At 39.2% G+C, this 18,281-nt stretch overlaps 1 protein-coding gene and 1 pseudogene across 1 annotated transcript in view; both read left to right on the top strand.

Moving 5' to 3' along the window:
- LOC126079869 (acireductone dioxygenase-like) overlaps window positions 1-5,898 on the top strand; it is a 52,825-nt pseudogene extending 46,927 nt beyond the window's left edge.
- ZFAND3 (zinc finger AN1-type containing 3) overlaps window positions 1-18,281 on the top strand; it is a 403,887-nt gene that overhangs the window by 182,357 nt on the left and 203,249 nt on the right. The gene's annotated exons all lie outside the window — the stretch shown is intronic.

Below are 18,281 nucleotides of genomic sequence, written 5' to 3' on the forward strand. Positions count from 1 at the left end.
GCATAGTTAATCTGACTGTTGATAGACTTTGCTTATTCTTCACAAACCTTTCTTGGAGTTTCATGTTTTTCAGATATTGTTCTTAATCTCTTAGCTTTTAGGTATTGTAATGAACATAACAAAATTCCAACAGAAAGAAGATTTCTGGTACTGAACTTTTTGCATTGTTCAGCATTCTTTTCAAACTTAACCCATTTGAAGATAAACAAATGAAATGCTAAAATGTTAAGGTTTTCTTGCCTGTGATGATGAATCACGTATGATAACGCCTTTAAATTTATAAATGGGCAGTATGATTGGCATTTTTTGAAAATACTACTCTTGCTGACTGACCTTCTTTAAATTGGTTGGGGCTTTTCTTTTAACTTATGTAATAAGGTTTGGGAACTTGGTTGTTTCTTAGACTAATGCTTTTAAATTCACTCACCCTTGAAGGACTGTCTTCTGAATTTGTTTTTCAGTGCAGTATTTCCTATGCTTAGGGAAGAAAAAGGAATTTTATATCTGTGCTACCCATCATGTGTCAGTATTTAATTTATCATCTTTTTCTGCTGAGAGAAAAGTAATTATGACTTGGGTGTTGTTTATGGATAGAAGCAAAGCAAGCGAGTGAAGAAAAATGGAGCTCCCACACCCATTCTCCACCCAAATTTATAGTTTAAAAATTTCAAACCTACAGAAGAGTTTAAAGACTAGAACAGTGAGTATGTGTACACCCTTCACTTAGATAGACCAGTTATTAGCATTTTGTTACATTTACTTTCTCTCTTCTGTCTTCCTCTTTTTCCGGCATTGCTGCAGATTGCTGCCATCCTGACACTACCTTCCAAATTCTTCAATATATTCACCCTAAGAAAAAGGATGTTTTTGTACATCAGCAGGATAGCATTTACACCTAAGAAAAATGTTAACAATTCCATAATACCTAATACATTGTTCCTATTTAAATTTAGTTAATTGCCCCAAAACATTTTTTTTTAATAGCAGTTTAAATTTTTCTTTATTTTTTAATCCAGGATCCAGTCAAGATCAAGGATTTGATTATATCTTTTACTTTAATCCATAGCAGTCAATTTGTCTTTTTTTTGTTTTTCCTGACATGAACTTTTTATGAAGAGCCTAGGGCTTGGCCAAAGTCTCAAGTTTTATAGAATGTCCAACATTGTGGATTTGATGGGTTTCCTCCTGGTTAAATTCAGCTTCAACATTTTGGGGGGCAAGAATACTTTATATGTGCCATACATCCTTACTGCATCACGTCAGGAGTTCTGTAACACCAGGTTGTGCTACTCTCGGTATTACTAAGTTTGATTGCTCGCTTTAGTTGGTGACCACCGGATCTCTTCATTGTACGTTTTAATGTCTGTGATAGTAAGTGGTCTGTGGGGGCCAAGGTCACTTTTGGATTAAATTTTATATGGTCAAAAAATGTCTTTTCAATCTAGGGAGAAGAAACAAAAACAAAGCTGGATATTTATTGGGCTGTTTTGTGTTCTTTCTGTGACCTTGAACATCATGAAACTGTAGAGCTAGAAGGACAGCCTTTGCTTTTTCTTTTAACCTTTAAAAGTGGTTTATACTTAAAGAGGCTGTTTTTTCTCCAGAATGTTGCTAACATGAGCTGTTTCTTGTTACTAGTAACAACAGGGAGTAGGTAGAGATCAGTTTCCTTTAAAAATCCAGCAATTGAACTTTGAAGTAAAATATAAACAAAACATTTCCTGAAATATTAAATAACTTGTGTTCAACCATAACCAAGTTGAAATTGTCGTGTAGTAATGATTGGTTTAAAAATATTTACATTCACAAAGTATGATATAGTAGTGTCTTCTTGTTTTGTTTTATTTAGCATGTAATTCCTGTTTGGCTCATCATGATATTTTCCTTTTTTTGCAAAGATACTGAAACCCTCCTTTAAAAGAGTAACTGGCACCAGTAAAGACAAATCATTATCAAACTACTGCCCCAACAGGGAATGTCACAGAACCAGTGAGAGAATTTTATTTCCAATGCCTCGTATTTTTACATTTGCCTAGAAGAATTGTGTTTGTGGTTCAAAGAACTAGTTCACAGTGTGTTTTGTGTGTGTGTGTGTCTGTCGGGGGGAGGCTTCTGTTTGGGGAAAAAAGATTTTATAATGATTATGATACTGTGATCCCAAGGTGGAACAAAGAGGTTAAAATCACTAGAGGAAAAATCTTGAAGTATCCTCAGAGGATAGGAGGCTCACTTCCCATAGTGAACCAGGGAACTGAGAAAACATTTGTTCTTTTTTTGATTTTATCTTTCTTAAACTGGCTTCTACTCAGAATCCGTTAGTCGGACTGCGGGTATCTGTCTCTGAGTGAATGGAAATATTTATGAGTAGGCTGAAGCAGTTCTTAAACGTCCACTTCTTCAATAGAGAGAGACTGCTTATTCCAAGCTGAGACATTACTTTTCCCCCAGAAATTGCCTGCCATCACCTCCCTAGCAGCAGAATGACTAATTATGAGCTGGAGTTTTAACATTTTTCACTGTTTTGACATGGTGTGCTTGGGAGGGTGTAGGGTACTTCTTTACTTCTTCAGGGTTTCTATATTTATCAAGTACAATGTAGATGGCTTTATAATATTAAATATATGGTTTGTAAGTCTTACCTCCAATTTTCATCAATAAAGTACAGCTACTTAATTACAAGTGAACCTGGATTAAGCTGTTTGTTATGTTTTGTAGCTCATTAGTGTAATTTGAAACAATGAAGATTTACCAGGATTGTAGGGCTTTTTTTTTTTTTTTTAAATAGATGCTGTTCTGTGCCTTGTAAGCATTCATCTTTAGTGGCTAGAATTCAGGCAGGTTCCTTAAGTAGACTGGCATACAGTAGAGGCCAGCCCAGACCTTTCTCATCACATCCCAATTCTCATCTCATAAAAAAAAAAGAGTAGGGGTAATCTTAATGATTGTGTAGTGAATGTGGTCCAGTGATTCTGCTTTTGTTGTCAGCAGTGGTATAGCAGTTGAACAGCTCCTTTGAATGTGACAGTGAATGAATGGGAGAATAAAAGGGGAGGGTGGAAACGGAAAGGTGACAGCATTTTGTGCTGGAGGCACTTAGTGAGAATATTGATTTTATTGATGCAACGTGCTGGTCCCAGGGCAGAAAGCAGCTATTGACTCCTGCAGATCACATTATCCAGACAACCCCCGCCCCTTCCTTTTAGGTGATCTACTTAGTAGAAATTTAATTTGATAACCAATTTTTTTTTAAACTGAGGAAAGTTTTTATCTTGAGTGTCAGTCCCATTCACAGTTGTTGGGGCAAGGGTTTTAGGAGTACTTACTATTTTCCAGGCATTAAATTCTCAACCTAAGGTATGTATTAATTCAGTCAGTTCTAGATAGTCCTACCCTCTTGTTTTGTTGTGCACGTTGTTTATGGTTTTCTGATAATTTAGGACCTAGAATAGAACAAGAATTTCCACTTGGAGAATTTTAGGAATGTGGAGTGATAACTATTCTTCAGCCATATCATTGTGTACTTTAATTCTACAGTATGGACAAAAAATGTATAAAGAATTCAGTTGATAAATATTTATTGACTGTTGACCTTATGGAGCCCTGGTGGCACAGTGGTTAAGAGCTATGACTGCTAACCAAAAGATCAGCAGTTCAACTCCACCAGCTGCTCCTTGGAAACCCTATGATGCAATTCTGTTCTGTCCTATAGGGTCGCTGTGAGTCAGGATCAATGTGATGGCAATGGGGTGTTTTTTTTTTTTTAGTTGACTTCATATGTTCTGTACTGTGCCTGGTATGGGGGAAAAACAAAGATGAGTAAAGCAGGTCCTTTCCTTGAATGAAATTTTATTTTTTTAAAAAAGCTTTTTAATGAACACAAAGCAAACAAAATTAACAAGTAAAAATTTGTTTGAAAGAGTAAAAACTCAGTGGGCATTTTTTAAATTTTAAACAGGAGACTGTTAAATTATCCTAAATTAAAAAAAAAAGAGATTAAAATCAAATTTTAAACCATGGGGTTCTTATTTAACAAAAGACATTTTAAGAGCATATTTTCTAAAGTTGTAGTCTTGTCAACACCAGAGAAATAATCAGCTCAAAATATTTGCTGCCTTTAAATTGTATTGATGGTCTTGACTGTATTTCCCTTAGACAGCATTATCTGATCTGATCAATGCGTCATGAATGGAGTAGTAACAGCTTGCATTTATCATGAAGTCATCATATAGGTGTCTCTTTTTTACTATCACAAAAATTTAAGAGTAAGTGTGAGTGTCCCCATTTTATAGATGAGGTGACTCACAGAGGTTAGTAACTTGTCCCGCAGTTACAGAGCTAATAGCTGGCAAATCCTGGATTCAAACCAAGGCAGTCAGATGTTTTAGGCTTCTTTTACTTCCTGAGCGCAAGTATCCCACAGTAGATGCTATTTTTTCTGTTGAGTATGGTTTGGGAGAACCTGCAGAATTCTATCTAAAGAAATACATTAACCTTTTTTCTTTAAACTTTTGTTAAAGAAAAATTTGGTTAAATCCACTGTCTAAGTCATATCCTATCTGTTTTCCTTTTAGTCTTTCCCTATATATATATATATATACGCACACACATATTTTTACAGAATATAAATGTATTTGAAATTGTATACTGCACTGTTGGAAACCCTGATGGCGTAGTGGCTAAGTGCTACGGCTGCTAACCAAAAGGTTGGCAGTTTGCATCCACCAGATGCTCCTTGGAAACTCTGTGGGGCAGCTCTTCTCTGTCCTATAGGGTAGCTGTGAGTCGCAATCAACTCGACGGCGGTGGGTTTGGTTTGGTTTTGGGTTACTGTGCTATTTGTAATTGTATCAAGTATTTCCCTTATTTCTTTGTTTTCCAATTATTGGAATTGCTACGTATTTTGTATGCCATTGACCTAATATAACCACTTTTTTTTTTTTTTAATCCATTTCCTTTCTCTGGGATTTTTCTGATTGTTTTCAGTTTTTTCGTTATACATCATGTAGTAATGAATGTTTTCCTGTGTATAATATTTTTCTTTTGTTGAATTATTTTATTTTCTTTTAAATTTTTATTAAGCTTCAAGTGAACATTTACCATTCCAATCAGTCTGTCACATGTAGGTTTACATACATCTTACTCCCTTCTCCCACTTGCTCTCCCCCTATTGAGTCAGCCCTTACAGTCTCTCGTTTTGTGCCAATTTTACCTTCTTCCCTCTCTCTCTATCTTCCCATCCCCCCTCCAGTCAAGAGTTGCCAACACACTCTCCCGTGTCCACCTGATTTAATTAGCTCACTCTTCATCAGTATCTCTCTCCCCCCCACTGACCAGTCCTTTTCATGCCTGATGATTTGTCTTCGGGGATGGTTCCTGTCCTGTGCCATCAGAAGTTCTGGGGAGCATTGTCTCTGGGATTCCTCTAGTCGCAATCATACCATTAGATGTGGTCTTTTAATGAGAATTTGGGGTCTGCATCCCATTGGTCTCCCGCTCCCTCAGGAGTTGTCTGTTGTGTTCCCTGACAGGGCAGACATCGATTGTGGCCGGGCACCAACTAGTTCTTCTGGTCTCAGGATATTGTAGGTCTCTGGTTCAAGTGGCCCTTTCTGTCTCTTGGGTTCTTAGTTGTCGTGTGATCTTGGTGTTCTTCCTTTGCCTTTGCTCCCGGTGGGTTGAGACCAATTAATGTATTTTAGATGGCTGCTTGTTGGCATTTAGGACCCCAGGTGCCTCAATTCAAAGTGGGATGCAGAGTGTTTTCATAATAGAATTGTTTTGCCCATTGATTTAGAAGTCCTCTCAAACCAAGTTCCCCAGACCCCAGCCCCTGCTTCGCTATCCTTTGAAGCTTTCATTTTATCTCGGAAACCTCTTTACTTTTAATCCTGTCCAATTAGGCTGACCTTCCTTGTTTTGAGTGTTGTCTTTCCCTTCACCCAAAGCAGTTCCCATCTACAGATTGATCAATAAAAAGCCCTCTCCCTCCCTCCCTCCCTCCCTCCCCCCTTTGTAACCACAAAAGTATGTGTTCTTTTCCGTTTTTTCTATTTCTCAAGATCTTATAATAGTGGTCTTATACAATATTTGTCCTTTTGCAACTGACTCATTTCGCTCAGCATAATGCCTTCCAGATTCCTCCATGTTATGAAATGTTTCAGAGATTCGTCACTGTTCTTTATCGATGCGTAGTATTCCATTGTGTGAATATACCACAATTTATTTACCCATTCGTCCGTTGATGGACATCTTGGTTGCTTCCAACTTTTTGCTATTGTAAACAGAGCTGCAATAAACATGGGTGTGCATATATCTGTTTGTGTGAAGGGTCTTGTATTTTTAGGGTATATTCCGAGGAGTGGGATTTCTGGGTTGTATGGTAGTTCTATTTCTAACTGTTTAAGATAACGCCAGATGGATTTCCAAAGTGGTTGTACCATTTTACAATCCCACCAGCAGTGTATGAGAGTTCCAGTCTCTCCGCAGCCTCTCCAACATTTATTATTTTGTGATTTTTGAATTAATGCCAGTCTAGTTGGTGTCAGATGGAATCTCATCGTAGTTTTAATTTGCATTTCTCTAATGACTAATGATCGAGAGCATTTTCTCATGTATCTGTTGGCTGCCTGAATATCTTCCTTAGTGAAATGTGTGTTCATATCCTTTGCCCACTTCTTGATTGGGTTGTTTGTCTTTTTGTGGTTGAGTTTTGACAGAATCATGTAGATTTTAGAGATCAGGCGCTGGTCTGAGATGTCATAGCTGAATATTCTTTCCCAATCTGTAGGTGGTCTTTTTACTCTTTTGGTGAAGTCTTTAGATGAGCATAGGTGTTTGATTTTTAGGAGCTCCCAGTTATCTGGTTTCTCTTCATCATTTTTGGTAATGTTTATGCCCTGTATTAGGGCTCCTAGGGTAGATCCTATTTTTTCTTCCATGATCTTTATCGTTTTAGTCTTTATGTTTAGGTCTTTGATCCACTTGGAGTTAGTTTTTGTGCATGGTGTGAGGTATGGGTCCTGTTTCATTCTTTTGCAAATGGATATCCAGGTATGCCAGCACCATTTGTTAAAAAGACTATTATTTCCCCAATTGACTGACACTGGTCCTTTGTCAAATATCAGCTGCTCATACGTGGATGGATTTATATCTGGATTCTCAATTCTGTTCCATTGGTCTATGTACCTGTTGTTGTACCAGTACCAGGCTGTTTTGACTACTGTAGCTATATAATAGGTTCTGAAATCAGGTAGGGTGAGGCCTCCCACTTTCTTCTTCTTTTTCAGTAATGTTTTGCTTATCCGGGGGTTCTTTCCTTTCCATATGAAATTAGTGATTTGTTTCTCTATTCCCTTAAAGTATGACATTGGTATTTGGATTGGAAGTGCGTTGTATGTAGAAATGGCTTTTGGTAGAATAGACATTTTTACTATGTTAAGTCTTCCTATCCATGAGCAGGGTATGTTTTTCCATTTAAGTGTGTCCTTTTGAATTTCTTGTAGCAGAGTTTTATAGTTTTCTTTGTATAGGTCTTTTACATCCTTGGTAAGATTTATTCCTAAGTATTTTATCTTCTTGGGGGCTACTGTGAATGGTATTGATTTGGTGATTTCCTCTTCGGTGTTCTTTTTGTTGATGTAGAGGAATCCAAGTGATTTTTGTATGTTTATTTTATATCCTGAGACTCTGCCAAACTCTTCTATTAGTTTCAGTAGTTTTCTGGAGGATTCTTTAGGGTTTTCTGTGTATATAATCATGTCATCTGCAAATAGTGATAACTTTACTTCTTCCTTGCCAATCCGGATACCTTTTATTTCTTTGTCTAGCCTAATTGCCCTGGCTAAGACTTCCAACACGATGTTGAATAAGAGCGGTGATAAAGGGCATCCTTGTCTGGTTCCCGTTCTCAAGGGAAATGCTTTCAGGTTCTCTCCATTTAGAGTGATATTGGCCGTTGGCTTTGCATAGATGCCCTTTATTATGTTGAGGAATTTTCCTTCAATTCCTATTTTGGTGAGAGTTTTTATCATAAATGGGTGTTGGACTTTGTCAAATGCCTTTTCTGCATCAGTTGATAAGATCATGTGGTTTTTGTCTTTTGTTTTATTTATGTGATGGATTACATTAATGGTTCTTCTGATATTAAACCAGCCTTGCATACCTGGTATAAATCCCACTTGATCAGGGTGAATTATTTTTTTGATGTGTTGTTGGATTCTATTGGCTAGAATTTTATTAAGGATTTTTGCATCTATGTTCATGAGGGATATAGGTCTAAAATTTTCTTTTTTTGTAATGTCTTTACCTGGTTTTGGTATCAGGGAGATGGTAGCTTCATAGAATGAGTTGGGTAGTATTCCGTCTTTTTCTATACTTTGAAATACCTTCAATAGTAATGGTGTTAAGTCTTCTCTGAAGGTTTGGTAGAACTCTGCAGTGAAGCCATCTGGGCCCGGACTTTTTTTTGTTGGGAGTTTTTTGATTACCGTTTCAATCTCTTTTTTTGTTATGGGTCTATTTAGTTGTTCTACTTCTGAATGTGTTAGTTTAGGTAAGTAGTATTGTTCCAAGAATTTATCCATTTCTTCTAGGTTTTCAAATTTGTTAGAGTACAATTTTATGTAGTAATCTGATATGATTCTTTTGATTTCATTTGGTTCTGTTGTGATGTGGTCCTTCTCGTTTCTTATTCGGGTTATTTGTTTCCTTTCCTGTTTTTCTTTAGTCAGTCTAGCCAGTGGTTTATCAATTTTGTTAATTTTTTCAAAGAACCAGCTTTTGGCTTTGTTAATTCTTTCAATTGTTTTTCTGTTCTCTAATTCATTTAGTTCAGCTCTAATTTTTATTATTTGTTTTCTTCGGGTGCCTGATGGATTCTTTTGTTGCTCACTTTCTATTTGCTCAAGTTGTCGGGACAGTTCTCTGATTTTGGCTCTTTCTTCTTTTTGTATGTGTGCATTTATCGATATAAATTGGCCTCTGAGCACTGCTTTTGCTGTGTCCCAGAGGTTTTGATAGGAAGTATTTTCATTCTCGTTGCTTTCTAAGAATTTCCTTATTCCCTCCTTGATGTCTTCTATAACCCAGTCTTTTTTCAGGAGGGTATTGTTCATTTTCCAAGTATTTGATTTCTTTTCCCTAGTTTTTCTGTTATTGATTTCTAGCTTCATTGCCTTGTGGTCTGAGAAGATGCTTTGTAATATTTCGATGTTTTGGATTCTGCAAAGATTTGTTTTATGCCCTAATATGTGGTCTATTCTAGAGAATGTTCCATGTGCGCTAGAAAAAAAAGTATATTTTGCAGCAGTTGGGTGGAGAGTTCTGTATAAGTCAATGAGGTCAAGTTGGTTGATTGTTGTAAGTAGGTCTTCCGTGTCTCTATTGAGCTTCTTACTGGATGTCCTGTCCTTCTCCGAAAGTGGTGTGTTGAAGTCTCCTACTATATATGTGGAGGTGTCTATCTCACTTTTCAATTCTGTTAAAATTTGATTTATGTATCTTGCAGCCCTGTCATTAGGTGCGTAAATATTTAATATGGTTATGTCTTCCTGATCAATTGTCCCTTTTATCATTATATAGTGTCCTTCTTTATCGTTTGTGGCGGATTTAAGTCTAAAGTCTATTTTGTCAGAAATTAATATTGCTACTCCTCTTCTTTTTTGCTTATTGTTTGCTTGATATATTTTTTTCCATCCTTTGAGTTTTAGTTTGTTTGTGTCTCTAAGTCTAAGGTGTGTCTCTTGTAGGCAGCATATAGATGGATCGTGTTTTTTTATCCAGTCCGTGACTCTCTGTCTCTTTATTGGTGCATTTAGTCCATTTACATTCAGCGTAATTATAGATAAGTAAGTTTTTAGTGCTGTCATTTTGATGCCTTTTCATGTGTGTTGTTGGCCCTTTCATTTTTCCACATGCTTTTTTGTGCTGAGACGTTTTTCTTAGTAGCTTGTGAGATCCTCATTTTCATAATGTTTAACTTTGTGTTTATTGAGTCGTTACGTTTTTCTTGGCTTTTTTCTTGAGTTATGGAATTGATATTCCTTTTTGTGGTTACCTTTTTATTTACCCCTATTTTTCTAAGTAAAAACCTAACTTGTATCCTTCTATTTCGCCTTGTATCACTCTCCATCTGGCAGTTCAATGCCTCCTATATTTAGTCCCTCTTTTTGATTATTTTGATCGTTTATCTATTGATTTCCATGATTTCCTGTTGTGTGTATTATTTTGTTTATTTATTTATTTTTTAGAATTAGTCTTAATTTGTTTTTGTGCTTTCCCTGTTTGAGTTGCGTTGATATCAGGACATTCTGTTTTGTGAACCTTGTATTGTGCTGGTACCTGATATTATTGGTCATCCGGCCAAACAGTCTCCTTTGGCATTTCTTGCAGTCTTGGTTTAGTTTTTGCAAATTCTCTAAACTTGTGTTTATCTGTAAATATCTTAATTTCTCCTTCATATTTCAGAGAGAGTTTTGCTGGATATATGATCCTTGGTTGGCAGTTTTTCTCGTTTAGTGCTCTGTATATGTCGTCCCATTCCCTTCTTGCCTGCATGGTTTCTGCTGAGTAGTCTGAACTTATTCTTATTGATTCTCCCTTGAAGGAAACCTTTCTTTTCTCCCTGGCTGCTTTTAAAATTTTCTGTTTGTCTTTGGTTTTGGCAAGTTTGATGATGATATGTCTTGGTGTTTTTCTTTTTGGATCAATCTTAAATGGGGTTCGATGAGCATCTTGGATAGATATCCTTTCTTCTTTCATGATGTCAGGGAAGTTTTGTGTCAGGAGTTCTTCAACTATTTTCTCTGTGTTTTCTGTCCCTCCTCCCTGTTCTGGGACTCCAATTACTTGTAAGTTATCCTTCTTGATAGAGTCCCACATGATTCTTAGGGTTTCTTCATTTTTTTAAATTCTTTTATCTGATTTTTTTTCAGCTATGTTGGTGTTGTTTCCCTGGTCCTCCAGAAGTCCCAGTCTACATTCTAATTGCTCGAGTGTGCTCCTCTGACTTTCTATTGCATTGTCAAATTCTGTAATTTTATTGTTAATCTTTTGGATTTCTACATGCTGTCTCTCTATGGATTCTTGCAACTTGTTAATTTTTCCACTATGTTCTTGAATAATCTTTTTGAGTTCTTCAACAGTTTTATCAGTGTGTTCCTTGGCTTTTTCTGCATTTATCCTAATTTCATTTGTGATATCTTTAAGCATTCTGTAAATTAGTTTTTTATATTCTGTATCTGATAATTCCAGGATTGTATCTTCATTTGGGAAAGATTTTGATTCTTTTGTTTGGGGGGTTGGAGAAGCTGTCATGGTCTGTTTCTTTATGTGGTTTGATATGGACTGCTGTCTCCGAGCCATCACTGGGAAACTAGATTTTCCAAGTAGTCAGCTAAAAAAAAAATGCAGTCAGATCCCTATCTGAATTCTCTGGCTCCAGGTATTCGGATGTTAATGGGGTCGCCTGGGGAGGGTGGGGGAGGGATCTGAGAGCTAGGAGTGTAGCACCACAGAATATAGAGCTGAACACCACGTTCACGCTCCACCCCTGTTCGCCAAAATCCGGGCTGGACGGGTCCCTGGCTAGGAGACTGCTTTCCTTGCTCGGAAACCAGTCACTTCCTCCTGGGGACTTCCTCCGGTGCGCGCGGCACCGCTCGTGGGCACTGGGTGGGCGTTTCCCGCACGAACGGGTGGGCCCGCCCCCAGGGTCTATTCAGGCGATTATAATTAGGTCCCGCGGTCACGCCCCGCCTGTGCGCGCGCCCAAATCCCAGCGGGATGACTTCCGGGTTGAGACGCTGCTTTCCCTGTTCGGGAACCAGTCACTTCCTCCCCGGGACTTCTCCTTCCGGAGCGCCACACCTCTCGCGCGAACTGGTTTGGCGTCACCTGCACGGCCAGGTGGGCCCGCCCCCTGGGTCAATTCAGGGCAATAAAAATGGACTCCGTGCTCACGCCCCGCTCATGCGCACACCCAAGCCCCGGCAGGACGGCACCCCGTCTGGGACGCTACTTTCTGCGCTTCGGGACCAATCAGTTCCACCCGGGGACTTCTCCTTCCGGTGTGCCACACCTGTCGCGCAAATTGGGAGGGCGTCACTCGCACGACCAGGTGGTCCCGCACCCTGGGTCAATTCAGGGTAATAAAAATGGACCCCGCGCTCATGCCCCGCCCGCACGCGCGCGCGTGCCCAGATCCCAGCGGAATGGCTCCCCGTCTGGGATGCTGCTTTCCCTGTTTTGAGACCAGACACCTCCGGGGATTTCTCCCTCTGGTGTGCCGTGCCACACGCGCGGACTGGGTGCGCGTCTTCCCGCACGAACGCGTGGGCCCCGCCCTGGGGTCACTCCAGGGAAACACAGCTGACCCCCCCCCCCCCCCCCCCCCGCTCGCGCCCCGTCGGCTTCTCGCCTAACTCCCGGCGGGACGGCACCCCAGCTCGGACGCTGTTCTGCCCCCTCCCAGATCAGTCACTGCCTCCCGGGTGCTTCTCCCTCCGGCTGCGCCCCTACGCCGCCCGCGCCAACCTGCTAGGCTTCCTCCCGGGGTGGGTTCGGGGGGGAAGGGGTGGGCCCCCTTTCTGTGCCGTCTGCCCCCCTGGGCTCTGCCGCAGATCGAGCTCCGAAGGTCACCTGCCTGGTGCGCTGGCTCCTAGTTCTGAAAACAGTCGCTGTCTGCCTGTATTTGTTCGTTCTCCGTCTCTAAGTCTGTGCTTGTTGTTCAGAGTTCGTAGATTGTTATGTATGTGATCGATTCCCTTGTTTTTCCGAGTCTTTGTTGCAAGAGGGATCCGCGGGAGCGTCCACCTAGTCCGCCATCTTGGCCCCCGCCTGTTGAATTATTTTTGTAGGATAAATTCCCAGAAGTGGGTCAGAGGTACTCTTGAACATCATATGTTAGTTTATGTCTAGCAGTGCCTTTATTTTGTGAATTAGGGGGGGAGAAATTGTACGATAAAATGTGTTATATTCCTTAGAAAATCAATTTGAGTTATCCAGTCATTGTACATATAAACAAAAAACCCAAACCGATTTGCTTTCGAGTTGATTCTGACTCATATCGGCCCTAGAGTACAGCTGCCCCATGGGGTTTCCAAGGCTGTAAATCTTTACTGAAGCATACTGCCACATCTTTCTCCTATGGAAGCAGCTGGTGGGTTTGAACTGCTGGCCTTTCAGTTAGCAGCTGAGTTGCTTAACCACTGTGCCACCAGAGCTCCTTATATAAACAATAAAAAAGGGTTATTCTATTTATTTCCATTGGGGAAGGGAGGAATAGCAGAGATAGACAATAATTAAATTAGAAGTGCTTTAACATCTCAGTCTTATTCTGTGTCATGGTCTCTTAATTTTTATATTTTCAGTAATCTAGCTGTTACATGATGCAGAGGGCAGTGGTGGCTTAGTTGTAGAATTCTCGTCTTCTATGCAGTAGACCCAGGTTTGATTCCTGGCAATGTGCCTTAAACACAGCCACTGCTCATCTGTTAATGGAGCCTTACATGTTGCTGTGATGCTGAACATATTTCAGTGTAGCTTCCAGATTAAGGCAGAGTAGGAAGAAAGCCCTGGTAATCTAATTCTGAAAGTTAGACAGTGAAAACCCTATGGATCACAACAGTCTGATCCCATTGTGTATAGGGTTGCCATGAATTGGAGGCCGACTCAGTGCCAGCTAACAGCAACAACATATGATTCTAAGCCCTGTAAGGAAAATGGGGTTGGAGGAAAGAATGACATTACATTGATAGAGTTCATGAATGCCTATTGACTGTGATCATAAAAATGATAGTAGGTTTGTGTCATACCTACAGACAGCTAGAAATGAAGCCAGTTCAGATGGCATAGTGGCAGAAGAAAAGAGATTCAAATAAAAGTACACAGGCAGTTTGTAAACCCAGGGAGACCCATGCCAGCTTCTGCTTGAGGGTAAGACAACCACTGCAGGAAAAGGTAGCTGTGGGGGCAATCTTGTTATTCCTTTAGTGCCTTGTGCTCTGTGTGAACTGGAAGTGCTCTGTGTCCCTCACTGATGGTTAAAACCACTGTGTTATACATCCTTGGAATTTTAGTGCAGTGCCTAGCTCAGCCAAAACCCAGTGCCATTGAGTTGATTCCGACTCATAGCTACCCTATAGGACAGAGTAGAACTTCCCTATAGGATTTCTAAGGCTGTAAATCTTTATGGAAGCAGACTGCCACATCTTCTCCTGTGGAGTGGCTAGTGGGTTCCAGCTGTTGACCTTTTCGGTTAGCAGACAAGTGCTTAACCACTGTGCCATCAGGGCTCCTTGCCTAGCTTAGAGAAGGCGCCTATTTGATTGAATTGGATTTATAGGTGAACTTTGAAAAATATACCTAGCAGATATACAGTGAAAAAATGTACTAGATAACTAAAAGCTGCTTGAGCACCAAGGTATGCATCAAGTTGGTGGAAAGCGACTTTGATGGCTTCACTGAATGGTGAACAGAATCAGAAGATTGCTCAGGAAGGAGAGGTGATCTTAACTGCTATATTGAATCCTCCTTTGAAAACACGTCCACACAAAAACATGCATGCGCTAATCTCCAAAAACTGGAAACAGTCCAAGATGTCCTTTGATAGGTGAGTGGATAAACTGTAGTACATCCATGAAATAAAAAGAGATGAACTATCAAGTTATACACACACACACACACACACACATGCACGCACACACACACAAAAGATGAATGTTAAAATGCATATTGTTGAGTGAAAGAAAGCCAGTCTGAAAAGGCTACATACTGTATCATTTTAATTATATGGCATTGTGGAAAAGTAGTTGCCAGGGTTCCAGGGAAGAGGAGGAGGGCTGAATAGGTGAACCATAGGGGATTTCTTGGGGTGGTGAAGTTATTCTGTATAATACTGTAATTGTGGGTACTTGACTATGCATTTGTCAAAACCTATAGAACTTTACAGCATAAAGAGTAAACCTTAATGTATACAAGATTAAAAATGCTTTAGGAAGTCAGGTGATCCCAGGATGGAATACAGAATGTGACAAAACAGTCTCACAGTACTACAAATGTGTGAAACAACCTCACTCACTGAAGGAGATGGGGGCAGGAGCAAGAAGGTGCTGACCTAAGTAACTTTGAAAATGAGTGGAGTCTGTAAGACTAAAGGCAAAAGAAACTATACATAAGCACTGTACTGTAGTTGATAGTTATTTCCCATAGGGGAATGGGTTAACAATTCTGATACTGATATACATGTATACTGGAATTGAACAATTAACTAAATAGATGGTAGATAGTGGAAGCCAGATTTCTTAGTGTTGGAGTGGAAGTTTATGGATAAGCAAGGGGAGGAGGCTAGAATGATCCATATGGTAATGGATTAGAGTTGGAGACATCAGCAAGAATTAGTGTTTAGCTTAATATAGATATACAGATAGTTACATGTAGAAATATTCATAGATATGAGTATATACACAGATTGGTATATGCGCTTATATTTCCTTGCTTTGTTAGCTGAGAGGGCCTAGAAGCAATGACACCTCTGTAGCTATGAGCACATCCATCACCCCGATACTGATTTCTGATACCAGTCTTCAGTAAAAGGAACCAATAATCCATGGAGAAAAGACTGATTATAGTTCAGTTATTTCTGAAACTGACACAGTGTTGCCTCCTCACAAGTCCATTTCCACTAGTGTTCAACCTTCTTAAAGGTACAAAAAAAAAAAAAAAAAAAAAAGACAAGAAAAGCCAAATCCCCCGTTGCCTTCGAGTCACTTCTAACTCTTAGTGACCCTGTGGGTACAAAGTGCCCCTGAAACTGTACTTAGGTCTGAGAACTGATGGACTGATGCAAATGTACCTTGTGAGACAGTAGGGATTTGGTCATTACTGATCTCCAGTTTGTTATTCTTTCCTGCTCAATTTATTTTGTGTTCCTGGGATCTTTCCACAGAGCAAAGCAACAAAAACTTTTCTTACCCTTTAGTAGGCTTTGGCCAGAGGCTCAGCTGGCTAGACTTTAGAGAGTATAGCATTACTTTTAACTCCATAAAATCACAAGATTGATATCAGCATTTGTTCTTTTCAGTTGTTAATTCATCCCGTCATCATAGGTAAATACCTTGAGTTTGTTTGATATATCCTGTTTTGGAAAGCCCTTTTCAGAGCAGGAATAAATACACATTTTCTTACATTTCCATAGCTCCCAGCAAACTCTGTAGAGAAGGTCAGAAGAATAAAAGTAAAGGTAACCCCTACAGGGTTTCCTAGGCTGTAATCTTTATGGGAGCAATTCGCCAGGTCTTCACTCCCATGGAGCCACTGGGTGGGTTCAAACAGCAGACTTCCGGGTTAGTAGTTGAGCACTTAACCATTGTGCCGCCTGGGCTCTTTTATGAATACTTTACTGACATGCAAAAGGAAAGAAGCAATAAGCACAGCAGAGGTAAGCACAAGACTCAGAGCTAGGGGCTGTGGATCTTCAGCTCTTACAGGAACTTCTTTGTCCCTAGAATAAAAACTAGATGAGCATAGAAGAACTGAGTTGTGACTGTTGCCTCGAGTTTTCTTTTAGTTTAAATATTGATGTATTAAGTCAACGCGAAGTTTGACAACCATGCCCTGCCTTTATGCTTGCCTTTCCATTTCTTTATGTTTTAGCTTTCCCATATTTGAAATTTGGATAAGAACAATTCCTGAACTTACTGAAATTTTAGGGCTCAATTTGCATTTCTGGTTTAATTTGATTGAAAATGGCTAAAGTTCTGCTGGTCTTCTGATATTCTGTTTCTCAGTTTAAAATCATTGATATATTAAAGTGAAAACAAGACTAATTCAAAGACTAGATTGGTCAGGAGTACTACTCTGTCCTGTAGTGTCTGTATGAGTTGGAAACGACTCGATGGTACACAATAGCAACAGCAGAGTATTCCTAAATGAAATATTATAGCCACTGATGTTTCCTCTGATGCACTAGATGAAGTGCAAAGTTTGCTCAAATTATACTGAAAAGAGAACAGGTTGAAGCTTTCAGGATACCTTAGAAAGGCAAGAATGCTTGTGTATCCTTAGAAAGGCAGGAATGCTTGTGTATCCTTTTGCAAGGGGGAATTTTTTTTTTTTTCTTAATCTCCAAAATAAGTCTGAGCCTTAGTGTGGTAAGCGTTCTGGTTCATCTTAATTCATTCTAACTAAATCAAATTGGTCAGTGATCAGAAAGAAATAGCTTGGTTATATTTGACTGATTAAATAGATTCCAGTTTCCTTCAAGGTGAGGCACTGGATTATCTGACATAGTGCTTAGCGGGTAATATACAGTGGTTCAGTAAAGAGTACCCCTTTCTCTTTCATGACCAAGGTCTTTTGGTCTGTAATTCCAGACAAGGAAAACCTGATTTAATTTATTGTATTACTAGATGGTTATGTGTTTTCACTGGTGAAAATACAATAAAATCTGAACATTTTTAATGAAGGCAGCCGGTAAGTTTTGTCCAATTTGATAAAGAGCCTCAATTGTAGAACACTCAGAAAGAGATGTGATTTTATTTTCTTTAGAATAGGAAAATATAGTATTGTACATGTAATATGTAATAAGCCTATAAACATAAGCTATGTTTGGTTCAGTAATAAATACTTGCCAAGCTTTAGGAAGACATTATGGGTGCAAATATGATACCATTAGACAACCATGTGAATTATGCCGTTGTGTTTGTTGTTGCAGTTTTTTTTTTTTGTGGTAGAATACACATAGCAAAATGTTTGCCATATTAACTTTATAAATGTACAATTCATTGGCATTAATTACATTACTGTTATACAGCCATCACCACTATTCCTTTCCAAGCTTTTTCTTCACTCCAAACAGAACCTCAGTGGCCCTTATCTATTTTCATCTTGTTCATTATTGTTGAATTTGTGTTTGCTGGGACTTTATGTTTTTCTTCTTTTTGGGTAAATTTGTTAGTTTCCTTTGTGGTTGCCTCAAAATTTACCTCTGTTTTTCTAAGTTTAAACCAGTCTTTTATTTCTTGATAACACCTTAATTTCCTCTCCATATGAAAGTTCTATGACTACTCAATATCCCTTAAACAGTAACTTTTCCATTCCCTCCTCGCCCCAGCCTCTGGTAACCACTAAAAAACTTTTGTCTGTATGCATTTGCCTATTCTAGATTTTTTACGTAAGTGGGGTCATACAGTATATGTTCTTTTGTGTTTGACTTGTTTCATTCAGCATGTTTTCAAGGTTTATCCATTGCTGTGATATGTATCAGAACTTCATTCTCTTTATGG

Source organism: Elephas maximus, chromosome 1 (genome assembly GCF_024166365.1).
Source record: "Elephas maximus indicus isolate mEleMax1 chromosome 1, mEleMax1 primary haplotype, whole genome shotgun sequence".
NCBI classification, from domain to species: domain Eukaryota; kingdom Metazoa; phylum Chordata; class Mammalia; order Proboscidea; family Elephantidae; genus Elephas; species Elephas maximus.